General features: G+C 39.3%; 1 long non-coding RNA gene across 1 annotated transcript; it reads right to left on the bottom strand.

Moving 5' to 3' along the window:
* Window positions 1-1,330: 1,330 nt before the first annotated feature.
* LOC130143916 (uncharacterized) lies at window positions 1,331-5,816 on the bottom strand. Its single transcript, XR_008819923.1, has 3 exons — window positions 5,588-5,816; window positions 3,148-3,300; window positions 1,331-1,469 (listed from the first exon to the last, which is right to left on the bottom strand). It is a non-coding gene; the product is annotated as an uncharacterized LOC130143916 (long non-coding RNA).
* Between the last annotated feature and the right edge of the window lie 423 nt (window positions 5,817-6,239).

Below are 6,239 nucleotides of genomic sequence, written 5' to 3'. Positions count from 1 at the left end.
ACATTCCCTTCATGGATTCACTGGATCAGGTTTTCCTCTCCACCCCAAGGTGCACTTCCAAATTTTATTCCAGAATAATAACGGGCCATCATATACCTCTTTCTCAATAGTCCAGAAGTTGGCAGCCTTCAGAAAGTAACGATGAAGTCACTGACAGTACTTTAAAAAAATTAAAGTGCTTCTACTCCTCACCACTATGGCACTGAATACACTGCAGAAAACAAAGTTACAACACAATGGCAATGAGAAGGGAAAAAGACAACTTTCTCTTTACACCTGAGTTTAGCAACGACCACTTATTACTTTATAGTTCTTCACTAACACAAAGGCCTTATGCAAGGGTCGTGTACTATACTTGTAAAAATATTTGGAAAGCAATTGTACGACGTTCATCTTTAAATTCCTGCATTTGGTTGTACTGCTTGCACCTTTGCAAATTCTAAGAGGAGGGACCTACTGGGAGAGGAAAACCCACAAACATCTTCTGCTTAAACATTTATGTCAAAGACTCATAGTCCTTCTCATCCATCACCTACAGTTCTAAATAAAATCCCTGTCAAGACTTAGTGATAAGCTTCCTGTCCAGCCAACAGCAGCATACTTCAAATTGACTGTGTCTTGTTCCGCTTCTTAAGTCTATATGCAATTAGATCTTCTTTTCGACTTACTGAGACCTTGGAGACCTTGTTATTTGGATGAGCTCAGCAAGTCTTTGAAGCACACCTTCCTGACAGCAGCCGCAATTGACTCATACCTATGAGAAAGTGATGATTGACAATCTTTATAACATCTGAAACATAACTCTAGCGGTTGCATTTTCTCTCTCTGATCCCCTCAAGAGTTATTTAAACAAAAAAGAGCGAAGAGAAAAGCTGAGCACAGCTGACTGCATATTGCATTTGCTACCTACTTTGTGAAAACCCAGCTTCAAATACCTTTTCTCATATTTGTCATTTGGCTAGCAATTATGCTAAAACATTGCCTCTCTCACTTCCTGTGAAAAACTGCAAAGGTGTCTGTGACTTTCCTGGAAGGAAAAAGATTATTTTGCATAAGCCCCATCTTTTTTCTTTATTCTTTTTTATCCCCTACCCAGAATTTTTGTTGTAAGGCCAGCCCTGGAATCCAGCATCTATGCTATATCAGCTCCAGCCATACTGAAAACTTGCACAAAGAGGATTGTTAAAAAGGTGGAAGGAAAGAGGATTTTGGCCTGCAGTACGTTCATCAAAATGCTGAACTTCTACCCCAAGAAAATGCCATGGAATCATTAATCATGAGGCAGAGCAAAAAAGATGTTTGCATGTTACTCAGCTTCCTTACCTTTTGAAGGAGGAAGGGCAGTGTCAGTATTGCCACAAACTGATCTTTGGGTCCAGATATCATATGTATTCTAAACTTGATGACTAGGTCTCTAAATTTTTCACTCCAGGTTTAGATTTTTAAAAGGCCATCGTGTTTTCTGTCAGCTGATAATGTCAGAAACAACAATATTGCTGTTAGTGTTTAACAGGTAATAGTGCTTATTTCATGGAGCGGGTTTTGTTCCAAGTTGGTATTGAAATTGATTTGTGTTAATGATTTAACTTGTTGACAAATAAACATTTGAAGGAAAAAAATATATAATATAATCCTGGCAAACCAAACCATGCCTTTATCTTTGCCTTAAATTTAAATTCAGCTATTTATTACATCACCCTTTGCCAGAACTGGGCAGTAAACTGCTTTCGTACTCAGAAGAATGTTTCCATTTAAAATTTACATTTAAAATTGCAATAAGATGCTGGATCTCATTCTTTTTGAGGAAACTGTATTGCATTACATTAGCTACATTGCTAGAGAAATGATGCATTCTGCTTCCTGTATCAGTTTTAATTAGCTGGGTGCATTACTAACCCATTCTATCATGGGATGTTAAAGTTAAAATTAGTCTAATTCAAAGTGTCACAAACCACAGCTACAAAACTGATTGGTTAGCTGTTAATTATTTAAATACTGCATCCTGTGCATAATCAATTTCTTACCTACAGTCATGATATATTATTGACAGTTTGAAAACTAACTCTATTGCTGTCCAGCATAATTCTGAAATATAATTTATAGTGGTTATTTGGAGAACTATACAGAGTACATTAAAGCCATATGGTACTGTGGTTTCATCCCCAAGAGATGCCTCATCAGCTAAGAGAAGCATTATGATCAATATGTATATTACTCATTTTTAATAGAGTGTACTAAGCTGTAGAAGATTACTGTTCCTGCCAGTTATTTGAAAATATGAGGTGCAACAATTATTTTAAGATTGTTGGATAGTTACAGTATTCTCAAGATATAGAAAATATGTCTTTGTTTTCTTATGTTTAGAGCCTGAAACATTCTCTAGCAGCTGAAATCCCCCAGAATAGAGTATGCCTAACTAGACAAACGAAAACCTATAAAAGGTAAAACCTTATTTGAGTTGTAATGCTCAAACAATTTGCTAAATACAGTTCCTCGGAAGCAGGGGGGTAGGGTGGGGGTGGGGGTGGGGGGGTGGGGGGGAAGAGAAAGGAAAAAAGATGAGAACACTGTCATTTATCTTGGCAAGAGGACATAGCATCTACCGCAACTATGTCTATTTCACTGCTAAAAATAAAAAGTGGTAAGAACTACGATGACTGTTGCAGCCTTGGCAATACAGAGAATGTTGGATTTTTCAGAAGATTTGTGTTATGTACACTGATTCCTCAATACACTAAGAAAAATACCACATGAATACCAAGCATTACATTAACCTCTGACCTGGTAGAAGTATTTGCAACTACAGACAATAAAACTGCACTGCCTGACTAAGGATGCAAAGCCACAGGCATGAAAAATGAAAAAAAAAAACAAAACCAACAAAACAACTCAAAGTCAAATTTCAGTTATTCAATCAGATGAAGCAAAGTGAGGGAGAATAATTCAGAAATAGCAGAACTGCAAATACACAAAATTAGTTGAGAAGAAGATGAAACAATGCCACAACAGGAGATGGGGGCAGGGAGAGGGGGAATAAGGAGTGGGAAGATCTGTGCACCAGTGATGACCGATGAATATACATCCTCAGAGCACAGTAGAACACCAATGTGCCCTTCTTACTTCTGGACCCAAGGCTGATCTACCTACCAGTCTTGTGTAATAAGCCCCTGCTTGAACTTTGGCCTTTCAGTCACCAAACGCCAAAGTCTGCTCCTAGTGCACCCTTGGCACCTGCAGCCGGCACTTGGCCTCGCACTCCCATTCCTCCGGGGCTGATATGGAGGTCTGTCACGCACGAGCCTGCAACGAAGCACAGTAAAACGGTCAAGGGATGAGCTCTGCCAGCAGCAGCCCCCCAGGCCAGCAACATCACATCCCTCCCAGCAGCGACGCTGCCAGTCCACTTCTCCCATGCAACTGGAATGAGCCCAGCTGCACCACAAATGCACAAGGGAGTAATTCCTCCAAGTCTGAAGAGTTGGATAAAGGGCACAGTTAGGGGGGTGACAGCTGGAACAGGGAGCCAAGGACCAGATGGGCAGTTCAGACTTATAACTGTGTCTAGAAATGCATTTACACTGTGCTCCACCCGAACCAATAAATCCTTCAGTGGCAATTCATGTCCAGCTCCTTGAATATTGTCTGGAACTTTCACCCCTTTCTGCTTCAGATATCTGACTCAATGGAAGATGTTTAACCTGAGCTAATTTGCCTTGAAAAAGGGAGGATTCGAGGAAGCTCAGCAGTCACTCAGGTGTGCTTAATCAACTTTAAACTTTTTAATCAAGAAAGTTCCTTACAATTAGGTGTGATGGCATTTTCATGGATGGATTTGTATTTTTTCCCAAGCAATTTTCAACGTTGTTTTGAATGTTTGGTTCAGTATTTTCTAAAAACTAACTACTTCAGAACCAACTACTATAATTCTGAAATATTAGCATAGAAGTATGGTACCAGGATACTGAAAAAAAACACCATAGAAGCACCATAATAAAAATCGTCATGTCCCTTTTTTCCTTTTGAATTCCTCAGCTGGACTTCAGCTCTCATGACGCCTGATGGCCCACCGTTTTTTTTCCTGTATATATTAGTTATGAGTCACTCGCCTGCCCTCTGATAAACTGGGAATGCCATGAATCCCTGGGCAGTTCAGCAGACACAGGGGACAGGACCACCAGATTAGAAGTACCACAGCACCTGTAAGGATGGCTCTAGTTTTTTCTGAGGTATTTCTTTTACAGAAGAAAACATTCTCCAAACCATCCTACTTAGAGGTACCTGAGACCCATTCAGCAACTGGAACACCACTCTTACAGATGGTGGGAGCTCAAGTTAAGCAGAGTTTCTAAGCATGCACACATTTTTGTAACCAGTTTATGTGCTCTCCCATAATCCTCAGTTTTATTTATTTCCAAATCTTCTCTCCCATCTGTTCACTTCTGCATGATCTATATACTATCTTATGCTATTTATGCCTAACAGATTTTTGCTTCCTCTCTCTGTTCCAGTTAGATTAATGATGCCAACAGTCTCTGTGTATTTCTAGTCTCTTTGTTTTCTTCGTCACACATCTTGCATTCATACTTTCAAATACTTATCACTCCCTCTGACCCTTCCACAACAGTCCAAGTTTTTATTCCTATTTCACAAATGTTCTCTCAATATTTTTCCTTCCTTCCTCCTTTAAACCCAGATTGCTAGTTTTAGTGCTGAATCCCAGTTCTTCCAATCCTGTCAGACTCTACCTACCTTCTTCTAGCTTGATTCATTCCTTCCTTTTCTGCCTTTTCTGTCTTTTATTTGGCTTTGTTCTTTATTCCTCAACCTCTATTCCTGTACCTTAGCTAGAGGTTCTTTATCAAGATTTAAGTCCTGAGACAGCTTAATGTAACAGTGCTTCTTCTCTTTTCTTGTAATGCTTTGTGTCCTGTGAACTATTCCTAAAACATTAATATCATAAAACATCTATATAACTGCTGCATTAAATGCCTTTGCCCACCATTTTGAAACACAGTCAGGTTTTAATCCATCTCATGTCCATGGTACCAAATTTTGCTTGTGACATTACAAGTGTTTTCCTGCAAAAAGCGGCTTCTGTTATCCTTTCTCAACATTACTTCATGAGTACTGCTGTATTTTGGTTTGGAATAAGTCCAGCACTGTTATAATGATGGAGCACACTTTCTTCCTTTGGGATATAAAATAGTCAAATTGCAACAAGCTGTTTTGCCTTGCCGCTTCAGGCTGCCTCCAATCCAAAAGAAGAAATCATAATAAAGCAAATGCCTCATCTGCCTAAATAGTCAAGCACATCACTGCTTAGAAAGAGGAGTACAAAGCTTCAGGGTTAAAGTATAAGAAAGAAACTTGCAAAATTCAGCCTGCGTACATATGGCAATAAGTCTACCTGGAGTTTCCAGCTCTGTTTAAGAGATGTGGTAAGACAGTACTACAGACAAACAAAACCTGATGTACAAAACATGCTGCTGAGGCCTGCTTGGAGATACTTACGAGGAAAGACAAAAATGTAATGACTAGACAAGCAAAACACCACAGAGAAAACTTTATACAGGATCTGGACTCTCACCATTTCAGGGACACTGAATTTCGAAACAGTCTCTTCCTCCTCTTCCCAAATCTTTCAGTGGAGGCAACAGTTGACTCTATAAAGAGAGATGATCATAGGAAATACAGCTGGAAAAACTAAAGAAAGGTCTTTATAATGTTACACAGGAGCAAAAGGATGAGACGGGAAAGGCACAGTTGGTAGACAGTGCTAAAAGCACAGCTGAATTGCAGTTTTGTTAGCAGTGGACTATGACTCACTATGACATACTTGATGAGTGCTCAGACTCCAAGTAAAGTGTTGAAATAAGCATTTATCATACAAAATTAAGAAGCCAAACGTCACAGAATTTAAGACTGGAAGGGCATATCCCAAACTCCATCTGTACTTAGACTGTGATAATTCTACAGTCAAATTTTGAACTATAATTAAAATATTCTGTCACAGGAAGAAAAAAAGACAAAATACTTTTGTTAGCAAATAACAGTAACTTGGTAACATGCTACCAGATACTACAAAGAAAGATCACCACAATTGAACAGGTATGCTGGTTAGCTGCTATATAAAAAAAGCTATATGCCTCCACCTCCTGAGTAACTGCGTCGCAAGGGCATAGTGGAGTTAAGGGCAGTACAGAGAAGAGCTGTGAAAGTGAAAGAGGGTATGGAGCAGT

The sequence above is a fragment of the Falco biarmicus genome, chromosome 1 (assembly GCF_023638135.1).
Source record: "Falco biarmicus isolate bFalBia1 chromosome 1, bFalBia1.pri, whole genome shotgun sequence".
NCBI classification, from domain to species: Eukaryota; Metazoa; Chordata; class Aves; order Falconiformes; family Falconidae; genus Falco; species Falco biarmicus.
This window is presented reverse-complemented; position numbering and strand designations above follow the sequence as displayed.